This window comes from Pezoporus flaviventris, unplaced genomic scaffold (genome assembly GCF_033815535.1).
Source record: "Pezoporus flaviventris isolate CSIRO_AGI_PZ_B2104156 unplaced genomic scaffold, CSIRO_AGI_Pfla_v1 ptg000041l, whole genome shotgun sequence".
Lineage (NCBI taxonomy): Eukaryota > Metazoa > Chordata > Aves > Psittaciformes > Psittacidae > Pezoporus > Pezoporus flaviventris.
The window spans coordinates 5428671-5445400 of NW_026892589.1; the positions used below are offsets into that span (position 1 = coordinate 5428671).

The 16730-nt window shown below is 38.8% G+C and overlaps 1 protein-coding gene across 8 annotated transcripts in view; it reads right to left on the reverse strand.

Annotated features, from left to right (window-relative positions):
• Window positions 1–16730, reverse strand: part of CABIN1 (calcineurin binding protein 1) — a 108869-nt gene that overhangs the window by 44262 nt on the left and 47877 nt on the right. The window lies entirely within an intron of this gene.

A 16730-nucleotide genomic window follows, 5' to 3' on the forward strand; every position in this document is an offset into this window, starting at 1 on the left:
TTTCTCAAACTATTTGAAGGCGAGAACAAAGGCCTGCCCTCGTACTTTCCCCCCATACTTCCCTCTCCATATTTCCCATTTCAGTCAGGCCCACAAGAAGAGACCCAAACTGTATGCTAGTCCACTGCCAGCCTCAGTCCATCTAAGACTGGATATAAGGAAGAAATTCTTTCCTGTCAGGGTGGTGAGGCACTGCAGTAGGTTGCCCAGGGAGGTTGTGAATGCTCCATCCCTGGCAGTGTTCAAGGCCAGGTTGGACAGAGCCTTGGGTGGCATGGCTTAGTGTGAGGTGTCCCTGCCCATGGCAGGGGGGTTGGAACTGGATGATCTTAAGGTCCTTTCCAACCCTAACTATTCCATGAGTCTGTGATTCTATGATTCTAATGCTGCCTTGCAAACTGATTGGTCTTTCTCAACCTAATCACAGCACAGCTGAACTCATCTTCTTTTCCCAGCCACTCATCTGGGCTCTGCTCCTTATTTACCTTCACACAACAGTTTAAACATGTACGTGTTCCTTTACTTGTTCCTGTCTCTCAGTTGTCAGCTTTGCAACCAGGGCAGTTGCTTTGACTTCCTTCCCCCTTGCCTGTCCAAACATTACAGGGGGTTGTTCTGTTTGGGTTCTTTCTTCCTTCTCCCATCTGCTAGGATTATTCTGAAGTGCTCAAAATCTATCCTGTTTACTGATACTCAGGTTTAATAGCCTGCTCCACAACTGCGACAGTCCCTACACGCTAATGCAGAAGTCAGTAGCTGAGGTCATCTTTCTTTCCCATTATTTTAGCCACTTTTTACCTGTTTTTTAATTTGTGGATGTTCCTCTTTCCTAAACACATTGATTCTAGGCTTCTGACACTGAAAGCTCCATATACCTTGGCCCTTCCCACTTATTTGCATACTTTATACATTTATGTTTAACAGCATCTTGAAAAAAAGGCTGAAGAATAATTTAGCTCTCCTAGTTATCTGTTATAACATTAATGAGTCAACAGTACCCTGTGTCTCCCCACTTAAACTGTAAGAGTCAGTTTTTTGTTTTAAAGCTAAGACTTCACTGTGGGCATTACCACTCTTTAAAATAACCCACGTCTTCATCACCTCTTACATCTTACTACCAAAGGCAGCACTAACCCATTCTATACAGATTCACAATGCAGTTTGGGCACTACCACTTCAAAAATCCATTAACCGTTACTCTTTTGACTGTATAACATGGATTTATGTTTTAAATACAAAACTGAAATTAATACTTCCTTTCTATGTGTTCACGCAAATAGGGTCCTTCTTGACCTGTCCTTACTCATCCACTCATTTAGTCCCTGTTAACAGCTAAGCTCTTTTTTCCTCTATTGCACTGGGGTTTTCTTCCTATGCATTGTCATTTATTTATGCAAATTAAGTAGCTGTTGTCCCTGGATTAAATACATGGTGAAATGTCTGAAGTTAATAGCCCAAGGACTGGGTGTTCATTAGATTGGAAATTATGTCATAGAAAAGTTCTGCACAATTAAACACCTTTAAGCCATAAGCATGGCAATGTAAGGATTTTGTTTTCTAATTAATACCTTTTAGATGCTGCAGTCATGGTACCATAAAAACCAGCAAGAACAGAGATGTCTTTAAATGCTAATGAAAGGTAAACAATAATTATAATAATACTTAGTTACTAGATTTCAAACTGCTTTACAAACAAGCAGATTTTTAAAACATCACCAATTGGAATATTTAATACATGTCTGATTCATTGTTGCTTTTGTACAGAAACATTATTTGGCAATGGTCCATTACCAACTTAAATTAAGGAAACAAATTTGTCTCTTTAGAGTTTAAAAGGGTATGTTTTTCACCACAGATTATCTTTGATTCTAGCCAATTCCAAAGGTTTATTATCAGTTCTTGTCTCTACTCAGTTGTCTGAACCATCACAAGCAGAATGCATTTTGCAGTATTTGCACATGCAGGTGTTCATAACTTATGGTGCTATTGAGCAAAAGAATTCCAATTAGGTTACTTAAGGTAAAAAACAGATGCCCAGAGAAGTGTACGTCGCATCCCCTGTACCTGTGGGAACCAGACACAGACTATGGGGCTTCCACATTCTGGATATGGGTGATGCATTATAAAGGCACTCAAAATTCAGTGAGGTTGGAGCAAAAAGTGGATAAAACTGTGTACTTGGTGATCACAGAAAGGGTGCAAATATGCTCATGTCAGAAATAACCTCGAGTTACTCAGATGCACCCACACGCACACTCTTAAGACACTCCTCTGGTTTAGCTAGCCATAATCCCACTGCCCCTGCTCCAGGCTTGCTGATGAAATGCCTGCTGCAGAGGATGGCTAGCACCATTACACCTGTATTCAGACATAACACTATGTAATAGCAAAGGCCTTTTCATTAATTACTTTTACAAAGGGCAGTATTTAGGACACTGTTCAAGTCTTCTGGCTGATTAGGGATAAAAGATGATACAGTATTTTCTTAGCTTATTAGTTGAAGACACTGCAAATGAAGGCTTTACTTAACATCTGCTGCTTTTTTAAGTTTAATTTAGGTGATACAGGAACAAACTGATGCAACTTTATGCATTTTGGCAAGAAAGAATGGATGGGAAAAAGACTGACAGAACAATTACAGGGAACTTGAAATATGCCCAGAGTCAACAAGATGACCTAACATTTATCCCTTTAAAAATAAATACTGGTAATGAATAGTTTCAGTTCAGCAAACCATCTCTGAGAAAGAACAACTGTCCTAGATGCAACTGTTAATCCTCAAAGACCATGTCCTATACTTCTTTTTCAGTTATTTATAATGGGAAAAGAGGAGGGCAAAGCACAATTCCAGACCATTAAAAAGGAGCAAGTTTGTATTTCACCCCATGTTTCTTTCTTTAAGAGTTGTATTTCTTCAAATTCCACCCCCCCCCCCCCCCAATCTTCTATATCTTTATATCATTAACCAGAGAAAGTTTGAGGAATGTCTCAGCCAGAATCACCTATGGGATGTGAGCTCTAGCACCCGCTCTCCAGTGCCACAACAAATACCAGGAGTCAGATGGAAGTGAATTTACACTTTTAAGCATTTTTAACTTTTGCACACTGGGATTTCTCAATGAAATGTTCCAGGGTGAATAACGAATGTTCAGAAAGATTCCAGACCTCTCTGCCCTGTCGAGATAAGGGTGCAGCTTTCCTTGCAAACACAGCATATGAGTTTGTTAATGTCAATGTATTTGAAATTCTGTTCCATTTTCAAATGATTTTCTTCAGAGGATATGCACTGTAAATCCTAGCATGAACTTGGCTTCCACTTAGGAAAAGGAGATTTCATCTTTTGTTTTTAAGAAAGTAGGAGATCGTTTTCACTTATAGGTGGCTTTTTTTTTCCTCTTCCCCTCATAGAGATAAGAGTCATCCCAAGTTTCCAGTGCAATGGAAGTCTTACAGGAACTAGAAAGTGTTCTTCCTTCAGCAGCAGCATTTGCTTCCTTTAACTCAGATATTTTTAATCTTCTTGCAAACAGGCAGATAACAATAGCTACCAGATGGAATATTTGCCTAGAAAACCCAGCCTAATCCTGAGTAGCAAATTTTGTGGTCTTATGTTTTCCAGGCAACTACGGTAAGGAAATCACTAATGCTGAGTAGCCGAACTGGCTGCTACCAATGACCAAACCCAACAACATACCCGCACTTAAGTTAAACCCACGCAGTGGTCAGTAGGTAACCCAGGTTAAGGAAAGCAAAGAGGAAGGAGGAGAGAAAAATGTATTTCACATTTTATGTATTTACCCATTTTATTGTCAAGATGCTATCCTGGCTATATACAGGTTTGTATTTCTTGTTTATAAAGAGGTAATTCTATTCCTTCTGAATTTCAAAGAGAAACATAAGCAAGCATCAAATCTGGACCTTCAGAGGTCTCGAACCTTTTCAAAACCTGTCATTCTTCAATATTCAACACATAAGGGTAATTCGGTCCCTTCTGACAATTAGTTTTGCTTGCAAACCACAACTTTAATTCTAAAAGAATATTTTAACCAATTAAATATAATTTTACATCAGACAAACTTACTCCTCTTAAGAACAGGAGTTTCTATGGATAAAGCTATTATCTGGGGAATTTCATATGGAACATATGCTGTCTTTGTCTAGAGACAAACAAATGTAAAATAATACCTAATTATTTGTCCTCACAGTACATGTGAACTGCTGTTCTTTAAAGGGCAGATGGAAAGAGTAAATGCAAATTGAAAAGTAGGAGAGGAATATGTCAAAAGGTAGCAATAGGAATACAAGAAACTGAAAGGAGATTTGGAACAGAAATCTGTGGTATATCATCTTGCTGTCTTCCCCTTGCTGCCCACATACTTAAAAGACATCAGATTCAGACTCATCTCCTGGTGGGCCTTTCATTTTGTCAGCTTCAGTCTGCTGCCGGAGACAGCTCTCAGACAGAAGTTTTCAGGAAGAAAGACACTTTGCTTTGCTTTACCTTATCGATTTGAGAACATACAGAGGCAGGAAATTTTATTCTGGCTCAATTATTCAGAAAAAGCAAGCAGGGACTTGTCAGATTTTAAAGGGAGAAAAGTGACATATTGAAAAGACAGTGACAACATAACCCACAAAATAGGCCTACATGTGAATGGTTTACCTGCCTACGTTGTCACAGTAATGCTGTGCCCAGAATACACCATCTACAATTTCTAGCAACAATTTCAGGAAGAGAGCAATACTCTGTGCAGTACTGATTTACAAAAAAAGAAACCCCCCTTTCTGCTTAAAATTATTCTTCCCTTTTCTCCCACACTTTGTCAGCAGGGTCACATTGACTGAATGGCTAAATCCTAAACTGAGAACTCTCTGGGCATGAAATGTGTAAAGCAGTTAAGTCCTGTCTGTCTGTCTCCTCTTCCCCCCCCCCCCCCCCCCCCCCCCCAGTTCAAATGTTGTGCTTCCCAAGTGCCTCATCCAGGTACTGAAAATCTCCAAAGCAGTTCAGGACTGGATTGTGTAAATATCTTCTGTTGAAATTCAGTAAGCAACCTAGCAATGCTGAGAACCCAAGCACGTTTCCTCATCGAGAGCCATTAGACTTCCTTCAGTTTGAAAACACTCACTGCACAGTCCCTCGTCAGTCAAGTACAGCGAACGCAATTTGAAGCTAATTTCCACTCTCTGTGATTGGAAATAGCTGCAACTGGACTCAGAAGTATTATTTCATTCTTTTTAGCTTCCATACTTCTACAGGACATTTGAATGAGCTAACAAGACACTTGAAGAAAGTGCGTTAGTATCAAACTGTGCAGCAATCTTCTCACCAATACCTTGGGTTTGGACTTCAGTCACAGGAGCAGGACTAAGTCCTCAAGCCAGTTAGCCACTGTGAAGATCACATTTATTTTCTATTAAGGTTAATTTTATTGTCTAACATACTTTAAAGTAATAGTTCTTTCATTTTTATCCTGCCTTAAAAAGTCTTTGTTCTTCAGTATTTCTTTATCCTAAAATACACATAAACACACACATGTGCACACACAAAGAGTAAAACTGAAGAAGTCCTTTTACTGTTGGTCATGTTTTATCCCTGCAAGACAAGAATTTACTGCCTGCAGATCCCATTTTACTGCTGACAGAGCATTCAGGACTCATTTTGCTGTGTTGTTCCCTGCCCCCTCCAGAGAAAACTGTATTTCCTTTCTGGGACACATATGTGGATCTATTGTACTGCAAGAACTGAAGACCAGTTACGAAATGGTGAACATTTTCTTGTTTCTTTCTATACAATTGTTTTGGGCAGTTACTGTTAAAAGGTTAAGATGAAAAAAAAAAAACCAACCCTTCACAGAACAACGGCCACAAGAACTATGGGGGGCAAAGTCTGAAGAGTAACTCCTGGATATGGCACTAACTGGCAAATTCTCATTTACTTAAAGTGAAAAAAGCTATTCAGAACTACTTTTTCTAGCTTTGCTGTACTTGCAAAGCAGCAAGAGCATCTCATTATAGAAGGTACGGAGTAGATGCAGCCAGCATGTTTACTTCCAAGATTTGTGCAAAGGAAGAACTAACAAGGAATGAACATGCCAATCAGACACTATTTGTTTAGGTTTTCATTCTCATAATCTCTCTTACAAAACCAAACCTAGCTATTGTTAATTTCAATTTTCATCAGTTTCTAGTACTTCTATACCTTAGTGTTTTATTTACAAACTATATGGAGTATTGCTTATTTGCTGCTGGAATTTAAACATTTTAAGAGTTCTTTAAAAAAATAAAAGGTAAAAGCTTAAGCTTCAAAATCTCAGTCTTTGTTCTGGCTTAGCTTAAATGTTAAAACATTAGGCTTTTTTTGTGCATTTTACTTGAAATGCTAAAATGTAATGTTTTGTGGTCCTGAAAGCAACATTCATTTTAGTATAATTAATTCAGAAAAATACTTCTGCTTTTTTGTTTATTGCAAAGGAAGTGACAAGGAAAATACCCTGACATAAATGTGTTAGGAAATAATTCAGTAAGACCCTCAGTACAGACCTGTCAGATTAAGGGCAAACAGCCAGATGTTTTTCTGTGGACCCTGCTGGAACAGCTACTTCATTATAGGCATGAAAACATCACCTTTATGTGCCACCAAACAACTGTTAAAGATTAAGTTTATCCCATTGTCAGTATTTCAGCTTACAAAGTAAGTGGAATGTTCATTTTAACACACTCCTATTAGGAATATTTTCTCTTGCACTACAAAGAAAATGCTTTTGAAATTACTGCACTGCATTCAAATGGAAAGTCCCACCTCCATTATGGAACTAAACTGGGCTGTAACCCCTACTTTTTAAAATCTCGTTTATGATTCTGTTAATGTTTTTCAACCCTGAATATGCCATTAGCTGTGACACACACATAAATTATAAACATAAAATATGTGCTTTGTATTAAGCAGACCAGTCATGATAGAAGACAGTGTTAAAGTGTCGTAGAATTTGGGATGGCTATACACTTCTCCATGGATGAGCTACACAGACATAAAAGCCAGGCCTATCTTCAGGTTTGTTCAAATTTTTCCCACTGGAAATACTTTAGTCACTTTGGAGTCAGTGTTCTGGAGTATATGTAAGGCCATTATATTAATGACTTACTAGTTCCACTCTGGTAAGCAGATCACGGTATAAGTGCTGATACACTCTGAATATACACCCAGGGAGCAGCTGAAGATTTAACTAGAAAATGACCTGGTAGGTGTTTTAAATTCTGATTTTTATTTAATGTCAGCAAACCAAATAGCCAGCAAAATCAGTAATTCATTCTGAGTAACTCTTAGGAAGTGCTTCAAGTGAAAGTCTGTGTTTTTTCTGATTTTGCTACCTCTAACCTACAGAAAAATTAAACAACTTCATGTAAGCCAAATAAAACTGTTTATTGACAGGAGGTAAGGAAGCAAACTGGTGGAGATGAAGTTTAGGCAACTGAAATGAACAAAAGTCATAAAGCTCTTGAAGTTCTTCCCTCAAGCTCTAATAGGACTTTCCTTGGATCACAGTCATACCTTTGAGTGTTCAGAGGAGCAAGCTAAAATACTGACCACTGTGGACTTCATTCCTGTTGCTCACCCACTCAATCATCTTTTTGTTTGAAATTCTTTCAGGAGACTGAGAAAGTCACCTTGCTTACATGGTCACCCCTATTGGCTGTTTCACATAGTAGCTATCACCCAAACTCCAAAAGTATTCATATTGAAGCCAGGAAATCCTACCTCCTCCACAGGAGCCAAACAGTCTGGAACAATAATACTATACAATACTCAACATTTTTACTCCTCTAACTTTAGGATTTTTGCCAAAGACGGAGTACTGTTACTCAGAGAACTCCTGCCTCAGTATCTTTATCTAAGCCCCACACAATCATGCTGCAATCAGTTAGCAAACCATTAATCACACACTAGCTATTGCACAGCAACAGTTATGTTCTTGCGTATCATCATCTGCCATCTTACCTTCTCCAGCTTAACCTCTTTAATTTGGACAATTATATCTTGCTGTAGCCATTAAGTTAAAAATATTTATCTGTAAATGCTCTCCACTTGCACAGATGTACACACAGACTCCTGTCATGCTGCTCTCAGCCCACGTTCTTCTGGTTTCATTTTTACAGTAAGGCAATGTGTATCCACAAAAGATATTTCGATCCTTCTGCTGAGAACTGCAGTTCCAAGAATATTTCTCATAAAATACGCTGCTTTAATGAAGTTAATGTCACCATTCATTTGCTCAGTTTTCTAAAAATCTATTCAGCTTTTTAAAAATCCCATTTAATTTTTTTTTTTTTAAGCAAAGAACCTGTTTTAAAACTAACCCTATTAAGTGTCTCTTATCTCTGTATCAGATACAGAGCTGGCAGGTGAAAAAAAACAAATAATGGATTTATTCATTACATGTTGGTAAAAGGACATTCATCACACAGTATTCCAGAAAGTCTGCACCTTTCAAATACTGTTTAGAGTGGGTTAAACAGTTGCTGTTAATGTTTTAAGATCCAGCTTTAAAACTAACTGCTTTATGTCTTGTAACACACTACAAGCTCCATTACAATCTCTCTTCTACAAAGCCATATCTTCATTTCTTTCAGGGTCATTTGTTCCCTAGCTTACCTTTGTCTAGATATTAATGTACTCAACAAAAGAGGAAACTTTTCCTAGGGAAACCAAATGGAAAAAAATAGCTGTTTAATAACCACTGGCACAAACGACAGGTCAAACCCCCATGCTTCTATCTCTAGGGATTTAGATTTACTGGCATCTTTACTAGCTGGGTCTTGGAAGCCTGCAGAGCTGGCCAGAAAGAACAGTGTGTATATATTGAGACAGAAAACTCTGTGAACGATGGACATTTTTCACTGATGAGTTCTGTTTTTCCAAGAGGATGGAGTGAAGAACTGTAAATAACATGTTGGGCAGAGGTTGAAAAGTTATCTAGCTTTTTATAGGCAACTTTAAGACTTCATTGCTTACTGGGTTTCTGGTCTTAATCCAATCACTATGAAAGTTTCACTTGCACAGTTAACTCCTTGCTTACCTTTGTATTCAGAGCTGGCATCAAGATTTCATAAGAACAAGCAAGAGGGAATGACAGAACCAACTCCTTTGCAACTACCAAAAGCATTCTTCCAATTAAAACATTACAAAATCTGGTCAGGAGGTTTATGAGTAGAATTACATTAACTTTAAAAGTGAAAAAAAAAAAAAAGAGGCAAAGAAGGAAAAAGCTACTGGCAAAAGAACAACTATCAAGGGGAAAGTCAGGGAAAGATAGTCATTAAATTTTAACTCTTATTGTGGGGGCAACTAGAATCACAGTTTCCTGCTTTGCCTTCCCCCAGGGGAAACCATTTGCCATGGTAGACAATAAAAACAATGAAAATTAATCTGTTTGCTTGACTAAAATATGTGGATTCTCAAAAAGCTACCTTTTTCACATAGAAAATGTCTGCCTGTTTCTAACACAGCCATGAATATAACTAAATTTAATGGAGTCAAAGCAAACACTAATTCTCTTCCATACATGCACTTTTATAAAATTGATTTTCAGTCATGGTTTGAGAGAAGGGCCAGGCTATCACCTCATTATGTATTTTAATGAATCAACTTAGTCAAAACTTAAGCATTCATTAAAAGTAAGTTTCTAGACTTGATGCAAAAATAACCTTGTATATACGAATTACATTTAATCAACGCAATTGTGCCTTCCTGAATCTGCAGGCAGGTGAGTTCCTCTATCCTGTGGCTCAATGGATATTCAATGATGGGTGCTGGGAGCACTGCACCTCTGACATGGTGTTATTCCATAGAAGATATAGTGAAGGGAAACATAAAATTGGCAAAGACCAAAAAGGAAGAAAAACAAGGAACAGAGGATGGGAAGACACTGATTTGGTTTCATTCTTCAATCTTGCAAACTTTGGCTTATACTGTAACCATAAAATAACTGCCATTTACACTGCTGACTCTATTTACAAATCAAGGCACTGCATTATACAACCATTTGACTCAGAAGGGACTCCTGCAGGGTTTTTTATTTATTCCTCAGCAGCTTTCCACACAAGTATTTCTTCACCACAACAGAAATGGTTTTCTCACACAGATGAAGAACAATAGCTTTATAATGACATTATTCAGGAATGTAGGAAAAGTGATGAAATACTTGTTAAAATTACTAAGGAGACAGGCCAGGCAGGCAGCATGTTAACTCAAACAGATCTCCAATGCAGGACGTGTCTCCAGCAGAGCAAGGTCTCTGTTACCTCCTCTTAAGGAGAGGCGCTGCGTGACCCATACAGCCCCAGCTGACAGAAGCACCTCTGCAGCAAAGGCTCCCTGCAGCACAGTGCCTCCTAACAGCACACCAGCACACTGCTGACAGTCCTAGTTTCTAAATTGCCAAATAATTTCATAAAGTAGCTTGCTCTTCCTAGCACAAGAAGAAAGTATGTAGCAGGGAGGTGTCTTTTCTTAAAATCTGAATACTTCACAGCCAGTAGAAAGCTGGCAGTAAGAATCTGTGCTTACCAAACAGCACTTTACAAAAGCTCGCTCTTTCAGGGCCTATTTCCTGCACAGTGAAAAAAACAGGTATTTCATGACTAAAATATGGCCACCTCCTGAAAAGATTAAAGTATCTTTTAAAGTAGATAGGGATTTACCTGTCCTCTAACCAGATGCCCCTGTTTACCATAAGCACAAAAAAGAAAAAAGCAGCATAAAAATATTAGACTATTAACATGTGGCGTTGTTATCCTATCATTATTTCCTTTTATGCAACTAGACAGAAGGTCAGTGTTAATGGTGGAGGTCACCTTTTTTAGACACTTTTTTGCATACCACCCATTAAATGGTTCTAAGTCTGATAACTTGTTCCGTCCGAGTGTTACCTAGTTGCTGGAATCAAAAAGGTTTGGAGGGTTTTTTTGGTTGGTTTCCTACACCACCACCACCCCCCCCCCCCCTTTTGTTTTGTTTTTGTTGTGGTTTTGTTCATTCTTTTTAATGATTCCTTTATGGTTTCTTTTTCCTTGTGGTTGCATAAAGATGGCATCCAAAACACTCCAAAGCAAGAAAGGCAAAATTGGATAACTAAATCCATGTGATTTCTGGTGTCACTAGTGAGTTTTTAATGTGGTTTTTTTTAACTTGAGTTAGCAACCTCTCACACTCATGTTCACATAAAGTGTTAGAAACACTAAAAAGACCAACTTCTTTTCAGAAAGTCGCAAACAGTCACGCTCAAGCTAAAACATAGCCATTATATCTCTGAGAGCCCCCACACATGATTAGACTCACCACACTGAAACACAATCTCAGCTCACATGGATGCACAGTGACTTCCTTCCCTTTTCGCCCACTCTGATTCAAATGGTACTATTTTTCTCAAAGGCTCATGTTCCACACAGATGTCTAGGAGCTGGAAGCCCACTTGCCAGCTGAAGAGACACACACCAACTATGAGCAGGAGAGTAACTGAGATCTAGCACTAGGCAAGGACAGGAAGCAAAGCAGAGGAGTAGTAGTCCTAGTTAAGTGATTTTAGTGTGCTTTGCCTGCAGTTTCAGGCTTTTCCTGTACATGGTAGGAAACAGTGACCCTGAAGCTTCAGTCAAGTTGCCACAATCAGCCTTGACAACCTGCCTTTGGCTTTGTGTGGTATTTGTAGGCTCCTCAGGTCAACATTAGCAGCAACCTCAGAGTCAGCAGAACACATGTCCAGAACAGATTCAGACCACCCTGATGTATTCCCCTCTTTGCTTAGATGATAGATAGCCAGTTACTTCTAACAGAGATATTAAAATCTGTAACAAATGTTTCATTTTCATTCAAGTCATGGGAATCATTAATGCAGAGATTACACTTCAGGAGCTGGGAAAGAAACAAAAGAAGCCTGTATGAGATCAAAAGAAAATCACATATATTCACTCGGTGCCATATTTCTGACAGTGACCTGTAATGTATGTCTGAGAGAAGGTATAAAAACAATTGAGGCATATAATGAAACGTCCTTGATATAACTGCCCAGTTTCCAGGAGAGCTGAGGCACACTGTCATCTGTCTGTGTCCTCCCCACCCGCCTTCATAGTTCCCTATGTTACGGACTTCATACTAGCTTTTCTACATCTCAGAAAAGAGATGTATGGCTCTGGTTGTGCAGAATCCCAAAACAGAGTCAGTCCTTGAACCTTACTCCCCTTTTCAGAATCAACTTTCCTCCGGTAAGACACAAAGATGTAACTCTCAACCTGAACACAACTAGGGAAACAACCTGCTGTACAGGGAGAGTAACAGAGGGAGCACCTACTGGTTATCACCATGCTATAGCAAGAACCACCTCTAGAAACTGTCAGCACCAAACTTTATTCTTCAAGTGCTCTGTGCCCAGAACTTGCAATTGTGCACAGCAGAGGTGTCCTGCCAGGGCCTGGTCACGCCTGGTATTAACAATGGCATATTCAAGTGTAATCACTGCTATCTCTCAGCTTCTGGCTCCCAGTGGATGCTGCTATCTTAATCTGCCCCTGCTTGCTCAGACCACAGAATGAAGAAATTCAGGAATACGGTGGAGAAGAAACATACAGTGTTTCTTTTGGAATTAAAAATAGAACAATTATCCTTAACAGCTTGCAGCAAGACTTGCATGAATGTCTGCATTGTAGTATATTGTGTGCATGCACAGCTTTCATATGTGAGGAACAGTTACCAAAGATGGACATCAGAATCTTTATTACAGCAGATCGTTATTGTCACAGATTATGTGCCAGGAAAATACAAATACTGTATATTAAACCATATGGAGCAGTTACTGGTACACTGAGCTCAACCATCAAAACACTTCTTCCACAATCACCACCCACAGACTGATGAATACCCATCATCTGTACACGAAGTTTAACTTTGTTTTATTAATGGTGGCATGAAATCTGAATATATTTAAAAATGCCCTACTATATAAAGCAATGTTTGGGGACTTTTTTCCTCCTGGTGAATTAATTTCAAATTTAGTTACCGTGGAAACCATCCTGAAACCAAAAAACCCAAAGTCTCAATATATATTTACACGCGCACACACAGACGCAGGTAAAGAAGAGGAGAAAAGTTGGAGTGTACCTGTACATGCAGGTTATAGAGAATTTTGTAACTGGACAAACAAAACCACTGGCTATTCATTTATGGGAACACAACTAAACTCTAAATCCAACTGCAATAATTATTCACACAATGATTGCCATCACTAGCAGGGCCACGAACAACCAAAACCTCTGCTCCTAGAAAATCAGGGCCTTTCTTTTCTGACTGGGAAACAAAAAGATAAAATAATCATAGAATTATGGGGTTGGAATGGATCTTAAGATCATCTAGTTCCAACCCCCTGCCACAGGCAGGCACACCTCACACTAGACTGTGTCGCCCAAGGCTCTGTCCAACCTGGCCTTGAACACTGCCAGGGATGCAGTAAGCATTTTCTTTCTTAGAACTGAAAAAGGGAAGTTCTGAGCATCCTAACATTACTTTAGTATGTCAAATGAGAAGTCAGGGCTAAGTGAAAATGCTTTTTTTGCTCATTCTGAAGACTGTAAAAAATTAATCCAAACAGATTTCAGTTGCAGCAGAGTGACAGGTAACAAATTAGACAAGAGACCATGACACAGAGATTCAGACCAGCAGTTCTGCAGTAAAATTTAACAGCAGACAGCTTTACCCAGGTTTATTTCTTTTCATACAGTGCTGTCATAAACATTTCATAAATAATTCTACTAGGAGTATGCATGATTTATAAAATGTCTGGGAGGAGCAGGCTGGCACAGTCCCTACTTGCCTTTGAGCAGCAGCTTTCCCTCTTTGAGCAGCTTTCCCTCTTGCACCCTGTTGTTTGTACTTGTAAAATTGAGTCAGCTGTAATTTCAGTAACCCTGAATCTTCTGTACAAGAGATTAAAAACAAGAGTGCTACTTGCTCCAGAAGAAAAAGGTATTTCAATAGTAAATTATCTACAGAAAGCCACTTAGACATGCATTTAACTCTTTTGTACCATGAAGGCTAAAGAGTTCTAAAAAAATAAAACCAGATGCATTCTATGGAACTAAATACATGCTTCAGGCAAAGTGTCTCTGTTGAAAATAACCCTGGAGGACATAAATCATAGAAAATCTTAAGGTTGGCCATTTAATTTCTAAGATTAGATGCAACTACTTACTTTCACAGAGCTCTACAATTGCTGTTTTATCACCTGTCAAGATACTAGCAGGGACATTGCATACACGTGTAACACCACCTGTGTGCAGTGGATGACAAGTCTGTTTCTGAGCACTGACCCATATGGCGCATGCAGTACATTTGCTCACCCACTGCCTGGCTAGGAGCTTTGCATGAGACCAAACTAGTTGAGGTTTAACCCAGACAAAGTCAACACCGCGTTGAGATATTTTTCTCTCAAGCTGTTCATAGATTTAGGTTTGCCCAATTCTGGAATGTCAGATGACATTAACAGCTTTTTTTTCCACGGGCACTTGCAGCCCTTTCTCTTGGATCTGGATTTTCTCACTGTGCTTTGTCTGTGTCATCTGCACTGGATTACTGCCACATGTTCCACACAGGGTTGTGTTTGAAGAGCATTTTAAAAATATAGCTGAGTAAAAAATGAGACGACCAAAATATTTTGTCATGCTAAACCCATCATGTACACTGTACTTGTTAACAAGAAGACTAACCTACATGCATACAGGAGTAAGTTAAGATGCTACACTGATTCACAAAGGCCTCAACAAGTTGTTTTGCTGTCTGAGGCACTCCATGTGCTGGTTATACTATCACAGTAGGAGAGGCACACTAGACTTGAGTCCCCAAACTGCAATTTCTAAAGTCTGGAGGCAGCAATCTACACAGAGCACTCCTGACTAACATAATCTTCGCCTGTTGGCAGACCCAAGTTCAAGCTGAGAACATCATTTTCACACATCTTCTCTCTTTTCTAACTGTACTGCCAATATACTGCACTGGGCTAGCATATAGATTTTCTTGAAGGCTATCTTTCATTTCAGAGTGTATTTATTTTTGTAATAATATTAAATGATGGGAACTAAATTCTTGTTGATTTAGAAAACAGAACTATTATACAGCTGTCTAGTACCTCTACCAGCACTTTTCATCCTTCAGAGTATACAAAGATCAATATGTAGAATAAGTAATGATTGTTTGTTGAAATAATGCTAGAAACATCCATGTAGGGATAGAATGGAATCTAAATTAAATTATTTAACATTAGCATTCAAAACCCAGACATAATTTATTTCAACGAGTGATCTCTCCCTGGGAATTCACATTTTCAGGTAGAAACACATTCACAGCTCAATTTCCTACTGCTCATCTTCCTCATACATGAAAACACAAGATACTTGCAATTTAACCCTGAAATGGTGAGCAAGTCAGGCTTGATCACGCAAACTTCACACCTGACTCAAGCATGTTGAGTAATTTCATTAACTTCCACACAAATACTTGTGTTATCTGGATCTGAGCCAAAGTATTCACCCGATTGATGAGTTTATCACACTGCAGGACCCTTAAAGGGATAGAAGGTACATATTGCAAGGAAATAACCACAACAAAGCCATGTAGTCATCAATCAGGTCGCAACTGTTTAGTCTATACCTTATCAGGCTGGTAGTATTTGTTAATCACAAATTCTATCCAGAAAGATGGAATGATACAGAAGCTCCTTTTGCAAACTGATCCATGATACAATTTGAACCATTATTCCTTAGTTGTTCAACCCATTGAGGAATTATAGAGAGCACTTACCTTATATTGAATGGAAGTTTTCACAGAAGTGCTAATTAACACAATATACAGAGATAATGAAGATCGATGTCAACAGATATAAAATAGAAATAAATTTCACAATTAAAATATTAAATCAGAAGCACTGGAAGAGAAAGCAGAGACATAAAATTCTCTCACTGCAAATCATAGCCAACCATGTAACAGATACATCAGCCAGAAAGCCAGAATATCTCCAGGTTCTTGCCACACATCACAACCCACAAACCAGCTACAGAGTCCTATCTATCCTAAAGAACAGAAGGGCACAGAAACCTAGAACATACCGCAGAAAAGCCAGGGATACCGAGGATAGAAGCAATGTGTTAAATGGCAATCACAGCAGGGAATCCGATAGATAAATGTTAACATAAATCTGAGAAGTATTGTGTCCCATGTCACTGAGGAGCACAGACACCCCTGTGGACGAGAAGGTATCGGAGACACAGAGACAATCTATACGACAGTGCTGCTACCACACTCAAATACGCTTTCTGCTGAGCCACACTACAAAAGCTTAACACAAGAAAGCTCCTTCCAACCCCAGAGATTTCTTAGAGCAACAAGCACTATTTTTTGACATGAGAAGTGCAAGTCTAGTTGAGAATCAGTAAACAGGAGGATAATTAAGATGAATGGAATTAGAATTTTTATAGACGGCTCAACCATCAAGTGCACGGTAAATGATGCGTAACTCAAGCTCATCAGAAATAATCCTTCTAATGTGGTTCCCTTCAAGAGAGGAAAATCACAGTAAATCTCTCTATGATACAATTCTGCCTTTTCTTTAGCCTCTCATGGCTTGTTTAATGCTCCTTTGCTGAATTTCACATTACTGATCCTTTGCAAACCTTCCAAATGAGAAGCA